General features: G+C 41.3%; 1 long non-coding RNA gene across 1 annotated transcript; it reads left to right on the forward strand.

The window, feature by feature from the left end:
- The first annotated feature begins 11,291 nt into the window (after positions 1–11,291).
- On the forward strand, positions 11,292–18,746 carry LOC147358413 (uncharacterized). The gene is made up of 2 exons (XR_015142254.1): positions 11,292–11,423; positions 17,996–18,746. It is a non-coding gene; the product is annotated as an uncharacterized LOC147358413 (long non-coding RNA).
- Positions 18,747–19,471: the final 725 nt, after the last annotated feature.

Consider the following 19,471-nt stretch of genomic DNA (forward strand, 5'->3'; position numbering starts at 1 on the left):
CGCTTTATATAATTTCCATTTTTTTCCTGTTATATATAAATATTATCTTCAATTTTCAACTGAAGGAAATGAAGGTCAGAAAGGTTAAGTGGCTTTCTTAAGGTCACATAGTTAGTAGTAATTGGTAGAACTGGTATTGTTCACTCAGCTCTCTTTTTCCAAAAGTCCACGTTCTTTTTTTTTTTGGCTGTACCAGGCAACTTGCAGGATCTTAGCTCCCTGACCAGGGACTTAACAGGGGCTGTGGCAGTGACAGCACCGAGTCCTTACCACTGGGCCACCAGGGCATTCCCCCAAAGTCCATACTCATAACCCTAACATTTCTCTAGTGTGTCAGAACACTAATGTCTTGTCTTACACACACACACACACACACACACACACAGAGTTTCATGGTTAAAGACATTGAGGAAATAGTACTGAGTCAAATGATGTATTACAGAGTTATTTATTGTGGGATTTTCCAGAGCCTTTGTGTTATGACGTGCATTGTGAATCTGTAAGAGAGGTAAAAAAGTGTTCCCAATTCTCCAAGCTTATTTGACAATGGAACTTTTTCATCAAAGAAGACTTCATGAAATCAGCACCCTTTGAAACACTATTAGGGAAATGATGATCTTTTGAGATTACCTCTCTGAGCTACAAGAAGCAGTATGTTCATTTTCAGGCCAAATTAGTATGCTGATAATATTCAAGCACATCAAACTCGGCCCACTTTATATAAATTCCATTTTTCTCCAAGGAAGAGAAATTCCCTCATTGCCTTGGGAGTTATTTGCACTGACACATTTCTCAGTAATCATGAAGATCTTGCAGAGTGTCTCCTCTTTGGGAAACAGGAACTCTCCTGAATTTTAATCTTTAGAAATATCTGTCTGTCCAAAACTATAGATGCTACCCACATGTGGTGATTAACATTTAAGTTAGTTAAAATTATGTAAATGAAAATGTAGCTTGTTAATTGCACTACCATATGTGTAGTCACATATGGTTAAAGGTTTCTCTATTGGATAAACAGATATAGAACATTTCTATAATCAAAGAAAGTCCCAATGGACAGCACTGCTCTAGAATCTGACTTGGGAGGATGGGGTAAGGGTGGAAAGGGGAAAGGGTAGTGAGCAAAAATAATCAACAGTGAAATAAGATCCACTAAGCCTTAGAAACCAGAGGTGACCCTGAATTCTAGAGAACAAAAAATTAATAAAGATCCAAAGCAAATATCTCTGTGTTTGCTGGAATGGTGACAGTTATCTACGAGTGCAAACAAGTTCCATGCTGTCAGTGGAGTCTTGGAGTGGGAGGAATTGAGTATGCTTATCTCCAAGTCCCACAAATATTTTATAGTTCAGTTCAGTTCAGTTCAGTCGCTCAGTTGTGTCTGACTCTTTGTGACCCCATGAACCGTAGCACGCTAGGCCTCCCTGTCCAACACCAACTCCCGGAGTTCACTCAAACCCACGTCCATCAAGTTGGCGATGCCATACAACCATCTCATCCTCTGTTGTCCCCTTCTGCTCCTGCCCTCAATCTTTCCCAACATCAGGGGCTTTTCAAATGAGTCAGCTCTTTGCATGAGGTGGCAAAGTATTGGAGTTTCAGCTTCAACATCAGTCCTTCCAATGAACACCCAGGACTGATCTCCTTTAGGATGAACTGGTTGGATCTCCTTGCAGTCCAAGGGACTCTCAAGAGTCTTCTCCAACACCACAGTTCAAAAGCATCAATTCTTTGGTGCTCAGCTTTCTTTATAGTCCAACTCTCACATCCATACATGACCACTGGAAAAACCATAGCCTTGACTATACGGACCTTTGTTGACAAAGTAATGTCTCTGCTTTTTAATATGCTGTCTAGGTTGGCCATAACTTTCCTTCAAAGGAGGAAGCGTCTTTTAATTTCATGGCTGCAATCACCATCTGCAGTGATTTTGGAGCCCAGAGAAATAAAGTCAGCCACTGTTTCCCCATCTATAATGTGAATGTTCCAAGAATGTGGCTCTCTGGTTGAAAATTTTGGTAGTGAGGAGATATCACTGAAATAGGAAGGGAAACGAAACGTCCAAAATAGGAATAGCTGATACTGCCACTGTCAGCTATAAATGCCATGAATACCATTTTCTTCCTACTTTTCAAGACCAACTTCTTGAGTGAGTAGTTGACCAATGGTGGTGGTGGTTTAGTCACTCAGTTGTGACCCCACGCACTGTAGCCCGCCAGGCTCTTCTGTCCGTAGGATTTCCCAGGCAAGAATACTGGAGTGGGTTGCCATTTCCTTCTCCAGGAGATCTTCCTGATCCAGGGATTGAACCTGTGTTTCTTGCCTTAGCAGGTGGATTCTTAACTGTTGAGCCGCTAGGGAAGCCCAGTTGACCTATGGACTCTATTTCCTTATGTGTCAATTCTCTTCTGTTAACCCATAATCTGGCCCCTGTTCAAGTCACTGAAAATGCCCCCTGAAGGTCATAGTCAAACTCATCTATACCTCTGGGACTTGGTTTCAGTTGTTCCCTTCACCTAAAATACACTTTTGACGGCCTTGTGGTTGGTAGATTCCTAAAGCCACCTTTGTTAATCACTTGAGCTTTAGATCCTCACCCACCTTCTCCATGACTTGCTATTGTACTATCCTTATTTTATCTTCTTTTTAGAACTATCACTGCTTGAAATTATATTTTTAGGACATTAGGTTACTCTTACAGTATTTATATTCCCTGCTAGAATGGAAGCTTCAAGAGAGCAGGTATCTTGTCCACCACATTCACCAACATATTCCTAGCGTTAGGATGTGCCTAACATATGTATCTGGTTCAATGAATATTTGTTGAATAAATGAAGGACTTTTTTTGTTTTCGAATTCCAAGACCTTTCTTTTGACTTCATGGTTTTTGATATTGTGGACCTCCCTCTCTACTTTGGAAAAGATGCATTTCCTTTGCTGCAACAGTTTTCTTCTCTTGCTTTCCTCATTCTTCAGTTCTTACCCTTCCCATCCTTCTAACGACATGTGTTCCCCAAGATAAGATCCTTAGCCCTTACCCTCGTCTCTTTACATTCTCACCCTCAAAGCTTAGGCTCTTGAAAGCTCAGTTTAGAGACTTTGTGATGATATGAGGGATGAACAGGCTATTTTCTTTCTGATCCTGGCTTCAACTCTAACTGGCTGGAGACTGTGGTCATGTCATTTAACTTCTCCATTTTTTAGTTTCTTACTCTCCTAAATGGAAATACACACTTAATTCACAGCAGTGCTGTGGGAATGGAGTGGACAGAGTCTAATATTTATGGAGGGTTTATACAGATGGGCACTGTGCTAAACACTTTGCATTTGTTTATTTATTTGTTTCTTTAAATCTTTGCCCATGAGATAGGTTCACTGTTATTTCCATCTCGTAGTTGAGGAAACTGAGGCTTAGGGAGGCAAAGAATCTTACCTGACTTCACCCTGCCGGTGTGTGGCAGAGCTGAGATTTGAACCTCTGCCTGAGTGGTAAAGAACCCACCTGCTAATGCAGGCAGATGTAAGAGATGCCGGTTTGATCCCTGGGTCAGAAAGATGCCCTGGAGTAGGAAATGGCAATCCACTCCAGTTTTCTTGCCTGGAGAATCCCATGGACAGAAGAAGCTGGCATGCTGCAGTTCATAGGGTCATGAAGAGTGGGACGCAGCTGAAGCCACCCAGCATGCACGCACACACTGGCTGAGTCCAGAGTTGGTGTCTCAATCTGATGCTCTATTGCCTCTCTTGGAGAGTGCTGTGAAAAGAATTAACCACTAAGAAATGTAAACGAATTATTACTAAATTTGTGACGACTCTAAGATAGGTATTTAAGGTCTTTAGTCTGGGAACCCAATGATCTCTAACCAACACGGTTGTTTTCAAGCCATTTTACCTTGTGTTAAAGTCATACTTGATCATTCCTAGCCAGAGATGGTGATTCAAAGAGTATTCAGTGTCTGATCTGCCTTAAGATCTCAGTCCCAGAGATGCTTGGAGCTGGAAGATCATTTGGTTTAAACTGCCATCAGAAACCCCGGAGGAGGAAATGGCAACCCACTGCAGCACTCTTGCCTAGAAAACCCCATGGAAAAAGGAGCCTGGCAGGCTACAGTCCATGGGGTTGCAAAGTATTGGACATGACAGAGCAACTGAGCATGCTAGCACACACACCATAATACAAGTGCAGAGAACTTAATATACAGACCCAAGGTGGTCACCCAGCCTCTTAACTAAGAGCAGAAGCCAGTTTCCCAATTTTTCTGTTCACGAATCTTTTCATGCAAATGTGAGCTTTCCTGATTGTGGATTCCACCATCCTCCACAACATGGAGATATCCTTTACAAAGTTTTTTCTCCTGACCTCCATGGTAATGCCATGTGACCTTCTTATGCTGACCCTTTGAATCTTACACTGGTTCTTCAACATCACCTCCCCTCTGGGTCCCAGACAGGCTCAGTAGGACAAATTGCACATCTTGGATGTCAGTAGAAGAGCAGATGTGGAACCAAAGGAACAAAGTCAGAGCTGCTAAGTGATGAATGCAGAGATCCCTAGCACTGGGAAGGAAGGAATATAAGAGATTATGAAATCTGGTAAAAATTCCATTAATCACCAGCTCTCTGACTTCACATCTTGGCATCACTGTGTGTGTGTGTGTGCGTGTGTGCTGAGGCACGTGTGGGCACGTATATGAGCCTACCCTCCTCTCTCTCACTCTCTGTATTGCTTTCAGAGTCCCTGTTTCTTTCCCATACCTTCCTTTCCTTTTGCTCACCAATCCCTTTCAGACTCCTTCCCTCTCCAAACCTGTCTTTCCAGGTTGCTGAAAGACGGGGAGCTGACAAGACGACAGTTCCAGTCCAGGGCCCGGAATGGTGCCATGTCTCTGAAAGCCTCAGTGGTGACAATAACAAATGGTATTTACCCAAGAGTTATTAACACATCAACTGTTCTCCCCTTGACTATTTAGTCTTGTCATTCAGCACTAATGGACTTTTCCAATGGCAAACAGAGAGACAAAAAGGAAAGCAAACAGTGGATTCACACTTGATAGAGCCGGTGATCCCTGCTGAAGCTGTGAAAACAGAGGCAATCTCTTCATTTTGACCTGAGGACACGCCTCACCTGAGTGGGGAGGGAGACACAGGATTCCGGGCTTGTGATGGACTCTCCACTGAGGTGTCCTGTGAGAGGGAAAACAAGAAGTAAAGAACGTGGTGGCTATGTGGTACTGGGGGAAAAGGGCTTCCCACAGTCAACAATTTTCAACTCCATATGGATCTCCATGGCATCCCGGGTGCCATGCACTGCACTAGAGGCTGCCACAGTCTTGCTGCTTAAGACACAGTACAAGGCAAGGTCAAATGACTGGTCCAAGTTCACACAGCAGGTTAGTGTATGAGCCCCTTGACTTCCTGTTATTACACCACTGTTCTGCATCCACCATTGATGTTCCTTCTTTCTTGAGAAAGGAGATATCTTTAAGTCACTGAGACTGGAAAACAGGCTAGTAGAATAAAAAGTACAGGCTTCTGAATGGGAATAATCCAAGTTCCAAATCTCATACCTTCACTGGCCAGCTGGGTGACCTCGGTGACCAATGACTTAAGCTCTAAACCTCCGCTTCCTCATGAACAAGCAGGTGTTCTAAGCTGGTGCTTATAATTTCTGGGGGAGACAGCCAATTAACCAGCGTATTACATGGCAAAGCAATCCATAATAGGGACTTGCAGGAAGATGGGACCTGGGTTCCAGGCATGGCTAACTGGCCATGGGCCTTTAGGCAAGTTTCTTAAATGCTCTTGCTTTGGTTTCTTCATTTGTAAGTCAACAGGTTGAACTAGATCATGTCTGAGGTTGTCCCAAATAGAAAGTTTCAAGAATTTATGAAATTAAGTTTGAATGTAATCTGAAATATATTTAAGTATTTATGATTCTGCCCTGGGAAGCATTGGTGAACTAAGGTAAACGTGAAATTATCTCTGATGGTTTTGTAAGGCTGTGGAAGTGAGGGGAGTCGAGACAAAAGCCGCAGAGCCTGGATCCTTGGACACATGTGGTCAACTCCAGGGAAAGCTGCCCTTCAGGATCTAAGAACCATATCTCCATCTGGGAAAGCAGCTCCTGGGAATATGACTCAAGGGTAACAGTGAGGGCTGATATTTATGGAGTGCTTACTCTGATAGGGAGCGTACCATACACTTTACTTATATGATCTCATTTAACTCTATGAAGTAGGTAAATAGCATTGTTACCATCTTTCCCTTGGGAGGAGGAAATGGAGACTTAGTATGATTAAACAGTTTGCCCGGATAGCAGAATTGGAACTTGAACACAGCTCCCAAGCAATGACATTTCTATTGCATGAACCCTTAAGCTGCTAGAGGAAGAATGTCCTGAAATTTAAACAGCTGAGCAAAGTTCCTTCTTTTGTTGAGTAGGCTTTCTTAGAAACAGGAAGTCAAATTTTGCCAAAAATGCAAAAATAAACAGCTTCCTGGGGCATTGAGTGTAATTTGAAACTCAAAACTCATGATAGATATCATCTTTTCTTGAGGTTAGTTGGTCCCTGTAATGCTAACGATAGAAAATTCTGAAAGAGATGGGAATACCAGACCACCTGACCTGCCTCTTGAGAAACCTATATGCAGGTCAGGAAGCAACAGTTAGAACTGGATATGGAACAACAGACTGGTTCCAAATTGGGAAAGGAGTACGTCAAGGCTGTATATTGTCACCCTGCTTATTTAACTTATATGCAGAGTACATCATGAGAAATGCTGGGCTGGATGAAGCACAAGCTGGAATCAAGATTGCCGGGAGAAATATCAATAACCTCATATATGCAGAAGACACCACCCTTATGGCAGAAAGCAAAGAGGAACTAAAGAGCCTCTTGATGGTGAAAGAGGAGAGTGAAAAAGCTGACTTAAAACTCAACATCCAGAAAACTAAAATCATGGCATCCGGTCCCATCACTTCATGGCAATTAGATGGGGAAAAAATGGAAATCGTGACAGACTTTACTTTCTTGGGCTCCAAAATCACTACAGATGGTGACTGCAACCATGAAATTGTTGCTTGCTCCTTGGAAGAAAAGCTATAACAAACCTAGACAGCATAAAAAGCAAAGACATTACTTTGTCAACAAAGGTCTGTCTAGTCAAGGCTATGGTTTTTCCAGTGGTCATGTATGGATGTGAGAGTTGGACTATAAAGAAAGCTGAGTGCCAAAAAATTGATGCTTTTGAACTGTGATGTTGGAGAAGACTCTTGAGAGTCCCTTGGATGGCAAGGAGATCCAACCAGTTCATCCTAAAGGAGATCAGTCCTGGGTGTTCATTGGAAGGACTGATGTTGAAGCCCAACCTCCAATATTTTGGCCGCCTGATGCAAAGAGCTGACTCATTTGAAAAGCCCCTGATACTGGAAAAGATTGAGGGCAGGAGGAGAAGGGGATGACAGAGGATGAGATGGTTAGATGGAATCACTGACTCAATGAACATGAGTTTGGGTAAACTCTAGGAGTTGGTGATGGACAGGGAGGCCTGGCGTGCTGCGGTTCATGGGGTTGCAAAGAGTCGGACATGACTGAACGACTGAACTGAACTGAACTCAATGCTAATGGTGGAACCACAGATTGGACTTCCAGGGAGCTGCTACAGCAGGAATGCATTGCATGTCTACAAATAGCATCGGTCTCAGAGAGTATATATATAACGTGCGAGTGCTGCAGAGTAAGGGATATGGATGATGGAGAAGAAAGAAATAATTTCTGGTCCTGACAGTCAGCAAAGTCTTCACACAACAGTGGAATTTAAACTATATCTGATCACTATTTGAAAAAAGAAGTATGGAAAAACATGAAGAAAAAAAAAAAAATCCTACCACTCCAAATAATCATGTACACATTTGGTGGATGTCATTCCAGGCTTCTAGACTAATAAAAAGATAGATGAATTAAGGGCTGGGACTTGGGAGGTTGGAGGATTTTGGTGAAAGCATGATTTCACACTGTGAAACCTTACATATAAATTTTATTAATGGACGAGCTATCCAGTAAAAAAAAAAAAAAAAGGATAGGTTATATAGATGGAATTATTTTATATTATTTTAATAATTTTAGTTATTTTTTGGCTACACCAAGACAAATACTGAAAGGAATTCTTCGGGGACAAAAAAATTATTTCAGTCTGGAAAGAGCTGAAAAGTCTAGTCCTTTGCTCTGTCTCTGGGAACACAAAACTCCCTGCTTTTAAGTAGTTTGGAGCCCAAAGATAATCCGGGTAATGTCTGCACATTGCATAGAGTGAGCACTCAATAAATACAATGAAGGGTTGCATGGTCACTATATTTTATCTAAAATATTTGCCTTTCTGGTCTCACTGGACGAAGAATAGTAGAAAAGTGTGTTTGTTCTGGTACATAAAGTCTTGGAATTCTACCATATCTAAGTTGGGAGGGTGATGGACGGTTCACTGCTTTGGTGTTTTTCCTGCTCTGACAAGAACTAGAGGAGGGATTCCCAGGATTCAGGACGTCAAGCTGCTGCATTGTCAGCATTCGCCACACTGGGACGACTTTGGAAATTTCGCCTCTGTGTGTGTGTGGTTGTGCATACACTGCACTGTAAGATCTTCCGGGGCAGACGCTAGTCGTACCCCTTGTTCCATCTTGGTACCACACAGTTCTGGGCACGTGGCAAACGTTGACTGAAGGCAAGGATGTGGATTTTAAACATATTATTTATGTATTTATTTGGCTGCCCTGGGTCTTAGTGGTGGCACACTGGGTCTTCGACCTTCGTTGAGGCATGCCGGGTTTCTAGTTGAGGCATTCTGGATCTCTCCGCAGCAGCATGCGAACTCTTGGTGCAGCTCTCAGAATCTATTTCCCTGACAAAGAGTCGAACCTGGGTGCCCTGTGTTGGGAAGTCTTGGCCACTGGACCACTAGGGAAGTCTCAGGATGTGCATTTTTTCAGGTTTTGTGATTATACATGCTTTTTTAAAAGGTATATTTTCTTTATGCATTTTAACCCATAAAAATTTATTCTTCCTTTCATGAAAATAAAAGAAGCAAAACCTGATTGGTGATCCAAGAGCTAACAGTTGTTTCCTTTCTTTTCTGTGTCTTTTACTGTTTGAGGCCATTTTCACCAATTGTTCCATTTTCTGTCAACAACCTTCTCAGGTTGGGATCAGAGCTCCATTTTCCGTGGGACAAAACATGCTAAGAAGGATGATTTTCCTTGCTCAAATCAGACATAGGTTAAGGAAGAGAGATGAGAACCTAGTTCTATCTGATTTCAAAGCCCCACACACTTTGCACTGCCCATATTGTCTCCATCCATGTACAGAGGGCATGGTCCTTTGTTCCCCAAATGCATGGCCTCCTTTCTCACATTAAGAGGTGCACATATCAGAGTTCCTTGGAGGAGGTGAGGCTCTGGCCCTTCCATTCATTTTCAACAGAGTGGTTTCACTTTTGTTGACTTCACACTTCAGACTTTCCTATAAAATTTCATTTGAGCAAAGTGTTCCAAAGCAAAATCAAACCAAATCAAACTGGAACAGACAAACCAGTCTACTGACCTTGAGATCAGGAAACCTCTAAGGTTTCTCCTAGAAAAACCCAGTTCATTTCTCTCCTTAGCCACCAGTCTTCAGTCTCAGAGAGGCTCCTGCAATGCAGAGGAGGGAGCCAGCCGGCAGGGCATTTGCTTCCCTCCTGCTGTGCTGTTTAGGGCTCAGCACAATTTCCCCTGTGAAAGAGGGAACTCTGGCAACATTACACTGAGACTATCCAGTGACTCACAACTTTCACTAGCTGACCTATGAGCTACTATGTCCTAATGGTTAAAAGCACAGGCTTTGGACTCAGATATATCGACTTTAAATCCTAATTTCTACTGATGGTCAGCTTTTTGTCTGTGACCAAGTTCCTTTATCCACTAAGCCTCCATATCCTCAATGGTAGTGTTAGTCACTCAATCATGTCCGACTCTTTGCAATCCCATAGACTGTAGCCCACAAGGCTCCTCTGTCCATGGAATTTTCCAGGCAAGAATGCTAGAGTGGATTGCCATTCCCTTCTCCAGGGGATCTTCCCAACCCAGGGATCATACCTGAGTCTCCCAAATTGCAAGCAGATTCTTTACTGTCTGAGCCACCAGGAAAGCCCAGAGAGTTTGATAATAAGCAATTTATAAAGTCATTGGAAAGATGAAAGGGGACTGTATATAAAGTGCCCAAAGCTACCATTAATTGAACACTTACTATAGACCACTTGCTCTGGCCAGTGTTGTAGACAGTACCTTATTGCGTCTCCACAACAACCTTGTTAAGGGACATGTTTGACCTGTGACTGGCTACACAGGAAGCAGTCAGTAAGTGGGAGCTGTTGTTGTATGGCTGTTGCTGTTACAGTGAGAGGGTCCTGGGTCAGCAGTGCCAGGTGACTGCAGGGAGCACCCACATGTGACGATTCTGGGCTGGACCCTCCCACGTGCCGCCTCTACCTGGTTCACTGGCTGCGGAGGAGGACAGCAGCACAGAACTCAGGGCTTTTCTCAGTGAGCTCTGCCTGTTGGATTTTCTCCTCTCTTGGCCCTAAGAATTTGTGCTCCCCTCCTCAACTTCGGTTCTGACTAGGCCTCCACCAGTTGGCATTGACTGGCAAGAAGGCAAAAAGAATTTTCAGAAAAATGCATTTGATTTTATTTTTGTAAGTAATTATTTTCCACATTGCATGGCATCTGGGTTCGTAGTTCCCCAACCAGGGATCAAACCCAAACCCTTGCATTAGAAACACAGTTTCAACCACTAGACCACCAGGGAAATTCCTTGATTTTAAAACAGGCAACTAACTAGACTCGAGTCCCAGTTCTCCCACTTTCCAGGCAGAAAATGGAGGTCTGTCATTCATTCACCATTGATGTGGGAGACCTTTGGCAAATCATAGAATCTCTCCTAGCCTAAATTTCCACAGAATGGATAAGGAATGAAACATTCATTGAGCACTTCCTATATGCCAGAAGATTCATGTAAACTCTCTGAATTATCTCAACACCCTGGAATTACTGCCACCAGCTTACAGATGACAAAACTGACACTCAGGGAAATTAAGAGACTCACCCAAGATCATACCATCATTAGGTGAGAGAAGCAGAACTTGAATACAGGCTTTCTGAAACCAAGTCATAAGTTTTCTCTGCTATACCAACCAACAGTTCCAAAGGCTGTCCAAGAACCCCTTCTCTGGGCGCATCAAAGACAATATCTCTTCTTCAGTCTTTTCATAGGGAAACATCTCTCTGCCAGCTACCCAAGACACCTGGGGACAGGTGCGTGCAGCCTTTCAGTGGAATTTCAAGAGCTGTCCTATCTCGACCTGCAGGCCGCCTATCACTCTGCCTTTTGCAGGTAATTTGGAATAATATGTGCTTCTGGTTTTTTCCTGAGATTTTTTTTCTTCTCTGAATCTACAAGCTTGGGACAAATGTAGCTTTGGTCTCTGTAAACAAACAGTGACACAGCTATATGACTCACTTACCAGTCATTTCCAGTGGCTTTCCACATCATGGGCATGGCATGGCCCTGACCACCTGTTCTCATCTCCTGGGAAACTGGCTCCAGGACATGTCTGGGAGGACTAGTCTAGTTCACGCATGAGACAGATGGGCTGTGCCATCCTGGTAGAAGAGGTCTGAAGAGGTGAGGCACAAAGTCTGAGAGTGAGGGGAAATTTATGGCTTTGCTAGGAAGGGAAGAGGTCTTCTTTTTGCTAGAAGAAATTGATCACTGGGCAACCAATTGATTTAACATCTGCCAAGAGCCAGGTGCCTGGAATATAAAAAGGGATGAGTTCACAGGATCTTAGAGGTAAAACCAAGGTTGGAGCACAGTGCCTGACCAGTACAAGTGGTAGAACATTCAATAGTAAGACTGCTTAGGAAAATCTGGAATCCTGCCAGAGGTTTATGGACATGAAGCTCTGCTGGTAAGCCTATGGTCTTTTGGTAAAAGAAAATGAAGGTGTTGCAGTTGAAAGGTCCTTCTTTCCAAATCTCCTTTCCCAAAAATTGGCCTCCTAAAATTCCACCTTGATTTTTTCTTTTTTGTCTTTAGCCTCAAGTTTTGACCTAGTGATCAAATATGTTAATAGTTAATGTATAAATATCCTGGGGAGGAATAATGCATGAGACCGAAGACAGGCTTTACCAGTTTGTGCTATTTCAATTGATTAGAAGGAAAGAGCTGGACTATTGTTATAAGGCTTGTAAATATCAGGTATTAATAGAATTCAGGGCGAGAATCACAGGAGGCTTTGTTTAATCAGCAATGTCCTCAGGCTAGAATAAGAAGTGGTGAACTGATGCTTCGTAGCCACATTGAGGGTGCATTTGTTTCCTCATTCAATGGTGGTACCCAAGTATGAAAAAAGCACCTAGGAATAAATCATAAAAGTAATCAAATACCTTTTTCCCATTAAAATTAATTTTATAGAGAAGTTAGGAAGCCAGGAAAATACAAAAGGAAAAAAAAGAAAAAATAACCCATTGTTTTACCTTCCAAATGTGTGTTATATATGTTAACACTTATGTGAAAATTTTGATATATTTCTTTGCAGTATTTTTCCTATACATTACTTAAAAAATATATAGTTGAGATTATAGTAATGTTATCTCTTGCTTTTTCATTACATTATACCATGAGTACACACTATATTATTACCAACTTTTGGAGATTCCCTGGTGGCTCAGATGGTAAAGAATCTGCCAGCAATGCAGGAGACCCAAGTTCAATCCCTGGGTCAGGAAGATCCTCTAGAGAAGGCAATACTATTCCAGTATTCTTGCTGAAGAATTCCATGGACAGAAGAGCCTGGCTGGCTATAGTCCATGGCATCACAAAGAATCAGACATGACTGAGCATGCTAACTCTGTGAACACATTCTGTATTCTTACAAACTTTTCATTCATCCTAAAATTTCTAATATATTTTAAGTATCAATGGCCTGTATGTACTAGTTCAGTTCAGTTCAGTTGCTTGTCGTGTCCTACTCTTTGCAACCCCATGAACTGCAGCACGCCAGGTTTCCCTGTCCATCACCAACTCCCAGAACTTGCTCAAATTCATGTCCATTGAGTTGGTGATGCCATCCAACCATCTCATCCTCTGTTGTCCCCTTCTCCTCCTGCCTTCAATCTTTCCCAGCATCAGGGTCTTTTCAAATGAGTCAGTTCTTTGCATGAGGTGACCAAAGTATTGGAGCTTCAGCTTCAGCATCAGTCCTTCCATTGAATATTCAGGGTTGATTTCCTTTAGGATTGACTGGTTTGATCTCCTTGCTGTCCAAGGGACTCTCAAGAGTCTTCTCCAACACCACAGTTCAAAAGCATCAATTCTTTGGCACTCAGCTTTCTTTATAGTCCAACTCTCACATCCATACATGACCACTGGAAAAACCATAGCCTTGACTAGACAGACCTTTGTTGACAAAGTAATGTCTCTGCTTTTTATGCTATCTAGGTTTGTAACAGCTTTTCTTCCAAGGAGCAAGCAACAGTTTCACGGCTGCAGTCACCATCTGTAGTAATTTTGGAGCCCAAGAAAGTAAAGTCTGTCACGATTTCCATTTTTTCCCCATCTATTTGCCATGAAGTGATGGGACCGGATGCCATGATTTTAGTTTTCTGAATGTTGAGTTTTAAGTCAGCTTTTTCACTCTCCTCTTTCACCATCAAGAGGCTCTTTAGTTCCTCTTTGCTTTCTGCCATAAGGGTGGTGTCTTCTGCATATATGAGGTTATTGATATTTCTCCCGGCAATCTTGATTCCAGCTTGTGCTTCATCCAGCCCAGCATTTCTCATGATGTACTCTGCATGTAAGTTAAATAAGCAGGGTGACAATATACAGCCTTGACGTACTCCTTTCCCAATTTGGAACCAGTCCATTGTTTCATTATGTTCTAGACACCATGCTAAACACTGTGTTTTCTTCTCGTTTAATCTCTACACAGACTTCTCAGTGGATCCTATTACTGTTTTCTTATTACAAATGCTGACACTGAGGCTTAGAGAGGTTAGTTCATGTGTTCACAGACACATAGCTAGAAGTAGAAGGGTTGGGACATACACCCCAGCTTTCCAGACTGCTGTATTGTTTTTTTAAGGACTCCATTATGTCATAGTTAAATTGACGGTGTTTTTCTTACTTAATAATACATAAAATAATGGAGTATCTTACACAATTAACACAGATGAAATTAAGTAGTGCTATGCCAATTACTTATGACCCCTCTACAAATCTCTATGCCCTCATCCAACCAGTTTTGAAAAAATATTTTTCCCTGCATGACCTCCCACTGTCAGCAAAAACCATTCTGAATTCCTAAAGAATTGGTAGAGGTGTGGAATTTGTTAAATAATGCTTGCAATGCAGATGAGACAAATCACCAGAGATTCCAGCCAGAACAACTCATGGGGAGAAACTGAGCTCTGCTTGTGGATCTGTGTTTCCAGCCACAATGCACCTCCTTAGTGCTCATTCTTCCTCTTCTACTTTAATATAATTTTCATGAGTCTATAATAATCTATCAAATGGGAAACATCATTGGCTTAGCTATTCCCCTATTTTGGGGGCATTTTTGTTATTTCAACCTTTTTACCATTTAAATAAGGTTGTTATTATTGTTTAGTCACTAAGTCATGTCTAACTCTTTTCGAACCCATGGATTGCAGCACGCCAGGCTCCTCTGTCCTTCTCTATCTCCTAGAGTTTGCTCATACTCATGTCCATTGAGTTGACGATGCTATGTAACCATCTCATCCTCTGCTGCCTCCCTCTCCTTTTGCCTTGAATCTTTCCTATCATCAAGGTCTTTCCCAATGATTCAGCTCTTCACAGTATGTGTCCAAAGTATTGGAGCTTCAACTTCAGCAACAGCAACAGAATATTCAGGGTTGATTTCCTTTAGGATTGTGAATGAAGTGAGTGAAGTGAAAATCACTCAGTTGTGTCCAGCTCTTTGTGACCCCACAGATTATAGCCCACCAAGCTCCTCTGTCCAAGGAATTCTCCAGGCAAGAATACTTAAGTGGGTAGCCATTCCCTTCTCTAGGGGATCTTCCCACCCAAGAGTTTGAACCTGAGTCTCCTGTACTCCTGGCAGATTCCTTAGTGTCTGAGCTTCCAAGGAAGCCCAGCAAATCTTTAGGATTATTCTTATTTAATTAAAGTAGGAAAAGTATTAAAAGATGATGGGGGAGAAATTCTAGAGATGGGAGAGAAAAGAGTGCAAAGGAAAGGTTCATTTTCTTTGTTGGTACTTTTTTCTTCTACAAAATCATAAAATCTAAAAACTTAGATAAATGTAAGTAATAAACAGTTTATTGATACTGCAAAAGATAGATAGGCTCACATTTCTGTCACTTATTATCCAAAGTGCTGATGAAGATGGCAATACCCTAATGCAGTTCCATCAATTCCCACACATGCATCTGTGATGCATTGCCTCTGGTAATTTGTGCTTAGATTTTTATTGAATAAACTGTTCCATTAATATACTTCTAGAAGAAGACATCTAAGATCTTTTGTCCATAAAAAAAAAAAAAAAGATGTTAGTCACTCAGTCAGTAAAGAATCTGCCTGCAGTGCAGGAGACCCAGGTTTGATCCCTGGGTTGGGAAGATCCCCTGGAGAAGGAAATGGCAACCCACTCCAGTATCCTTGCCTGGAAAATCTCATGGACAGAGGAGCCTGGTGGGCTACAGTCCATGGGGTCGCAAAGAGTCAGACACGACTGAGTGACTAACACTTACTTACTTACTTACACTCTTTGTTATGCTGTAATACATCCTATATGATGGCTTTTATTATGGTCTGCCTGGCTTAAATAGGAGCATCTGTATAATGAGTGTCTCTTCTCTGCTGGATAGCACGTGAATTCCTTAATACATATACAATTTCTTTAATGCTTGTAGAATCTTTTTCCATATGAGAGTATGAGCATTTACAGGGCAAGTGTATCTTCAGTTGCAGAGTTAATCACATTCTTCAGTTTATGGGACATAATTATTAGTGGCCTTTCAAGGGTTTCTTTTTTACTTGACTTACTTATTCACTGTCTTTTTTTTTCATACCCACTTCCATGAACAACCATTCTATTCTATCTATGTGTTTTTGTGGTGGTTCACATTCATTTTTTAAAAAAAATACGTGTTCTTCAAATATATACTGTATGTGTACTATTTCAATTTTATGTAAATTATGTTTGATTATATAGTACGGCTTCCCTGGTGTCTCAAACAGTGAAGAATCTGCCCACAATGAGGGACACCTGGGTTCAATCCTTGGGTTGGGAAGATCCCCTGGAGAAGGAGAGGGCAACTCACTTTAGTATCCTTGCCTGGAGAAGTCCATGGACAGAGGCTATAGTCTATGGGATCATAGAGTCAGACACAACTGAGCGACTAACACTATGTATATTATTTCTATTTTATGTCAATTATGTTTGATTATATACCTCATTCAATTTTTTATTTTTTACATTAGGTATGAAAATGAAGTGAAAGTGAAAGTCACTCAGTCGTGTGGGACTCTTTGTGACCCAATGGATTATATAGTCCATAGAATTCTCCAGGCCAGAATACTGGAGTGGGTAGCCTTTCCCTGCTCCAGGGGATATTCCCAATCCAGGGATTGAACCCAAGTCTCCGACATTTCAGGCTGATTCTTTACCAGTGGAGCCCAATAATACTGGAGTGGGTAGCATAGGTATAATAGTGCTTTAAATTCTCTCCATATTCTACAGTTTATTCTATTAATTTTATAGTTTTAGCGCTCACATTTAGGTTTTTCAGTTCAGTTCAGTCACTCAGTCGTGTCTGACTCTTTGTGACCCCATGGACTTCAGCATGCCAGGCCTCCCTATCCATCACCAACTCCCAGAGTTCACTCAAACTCATGTCTATTGAGTCGGTGATGCCATCCAGCCATCTCATCCTCTCTCGTCCCCTTCTCTTGCTTTCAATCTTTCCCAGCATCAGGGTCTTTTCCAATGAGTCAGTTCTTCGAATGAGGTAGCCAAAGTACTGGAGTTTCAGCTTCAGCATCAGTCCTTTCAATGAATGTTCAGGACTGGTCTCCTTTAGGCTGGACTAGTTGGATCTCTTTGCAATCCAAGGGACTCTCAAGAGTCTCCTCCAACACCAAGTTCAAAAGTATCAGTTCTTCGGCACTCAGCTTTCTTTATAGTCCAACTCTCACATCCATACATGACCACTGGAAAAACCATAGCCTTGACTAGACGGACCTTTGTTGGCAAAGTAATGTCTCTGCTTTTTAATATGCCGTTTAGGTTTGTCATAGCTTTTCTTCCAAGGAGCAAGCGTCTTTTAATTTCATGGCTGCAATCACCATTTGCAGTGATTTGGGAGCCCAGAGAAATAAAGTCTGACACTGTTTCCACTGTTTCCCCATCTATTTCCCATGAAGTGATGAGACCAGATGCCATGATCTTCGTTTTCTGAATGTTGAGTTTTAAGCCAACTTTTTCACTCTCCCCTTTCACTTTCATCAAGAGGGTCTTTAGTTCTTCTTCATGTTCTGCCATAAGGTTGGTGTCATCTGCACATCTGAGGTTTTTATCTGTCTAAAATCTACCCTTATTAATGGGGTTAGTAATCTAGCTTCAGAATTTTTTCCTATAATAGTCAATTTTCTAGTTTCTCAATGTTATTTATTAAGCAAGTGTCTCAATAAATCTTTCAGACTATCTATCTATCTGTCTTTATATGACATACTTCCTTCTCTTTCACTGACTGATTTGTCTGTTTCTGTTGAATACCATACAGTTTCTATTATTGGTCTTCTAATGTGTCTTAAAATTAGTAATGTCTTAATTAGTTTTGAGCTAACGTAAGTGTTAAATGATAAAGTTCCTGAAAAACAATCTGACTGGAATTTTTATTGGGACTGCATTACTCTTACAGTCTTCACCTGAAACCCAAGGCATCTTCTTTGGCAGCTGTGACCTCATGACTGTGGGCAATGGGCCGGATGCAGCGCTAGGTGCTGGGGAGGGTTGGTGATTCTCCCACATCTGGCGAAGCCAGCACTTGAAGGCACTCCTCAGGCTCCTGGAAATCTTCACCAACAGGTGACTCATGGTTTCGTGAAAAGCTGCTGATCTCATTAGTTTCAGAAATGATTTCAAGGCTGGGCAGGGCCTCTCAGGTAGAAGCGGTGCTGACTGGGTGTCTCAGAGCAACACCTCTCACCTCTCCTGAGATGGTGAAATAGCCAGAAACTGGTTCTCGTCCAAACCCTGGAAACCACCATGGGTGAGGCCATTCTGCACATGCCACGACCTTTGTGAGGTTACCATCTGCATGGCCCAGAAAAACCCTTTTCCACCAAGCATTCCAGAAAACCGATGGAGAAAAAAAATGTCTCCAATTGTGTTGTCATAGTTACTATTAAGAAATATGTGTAGTATCACACATACACACATATATACATATGTTACATCACACATACACACACGTATATGTATGTGTGTATATATATATAGATACACACACACACACACACACATACATATGCTCATATACACATCCAAAATATTCAGGTTGGAGAAAAGCCTAGTTATTTAATATTCAGGGAAAAAAAAGAATTTCCTTCTTTGAACAACAATGAAAACGAGAAATCCTAAAACAACAATAAAATAAATTCATATACTCAGAGAGAAGCACTGTCAATTCCTTGATTTTACTTTTCCTTCTAAATTTTTAAGTCATTGAAATATTTCAAATATAAAGAAGCATATAGGCTTTTTCTATTTGAGAAATAAAGAATTACATGGACAGATACAAATGGAATCCCCTGGGTACCTACCCCATATTCTATTAGCTTCTTTCTCTTCTGAAAGATAACCACTCTCCTTAATTCTCATGCTGAATTTAATACTTTTGCTATCTATGTATCCATCTCTAAGCTGCAAGTAGCGAATTTTGCACAATTTAAAATTTTATATAGATGGCTTTATGCTGTCTGTATCATTCTGTAATTGATATTTTACATATATATATTTTTTGAAAATTTTGAATTTTCATGAATATGAGGGATGTGAAACTATATCTCATTTTTGTTATAATTTGCATTCCACAAATGTTAATGAGGTTGAGTGCATTTTCATATATTTATTATTATTCAAGTTTTCTTTCCTGTGAATTGACAGTTCATTTGAACATACTTCATTGCATTGATAATTTTTCTTATTGATTTGTAAGCATTTTAAATAACATGCTGGATAGAAACCATTTGTGGGTATAACTTTGCAAGTATCTATGTATCTATAATCAGTATATGCTTTTTTTGTTTTTTAAAAAGACAATATTTTTAGAGCAGTTTTAGGTTCACAGCAAAATTGAGAGGGCAGTACAGAGATTTTCCATATATTTCCTGCT

This window comes from Bos grunniens, chromosome 15, assembly GCF_055505025.1.
Source record: "Bos grunniens cultivar Pamir isolate PY7600 chromosome 15, Bosgru_T2T1.0, whole genome shotgun sequence".
Classification (NCBI taxonomy): domain Eukaryota; kingdom Metazoa; phylum Chordata; class Mammalia; order Artiodactyla; family Bovidae; genus Bos; species Bos grunniens.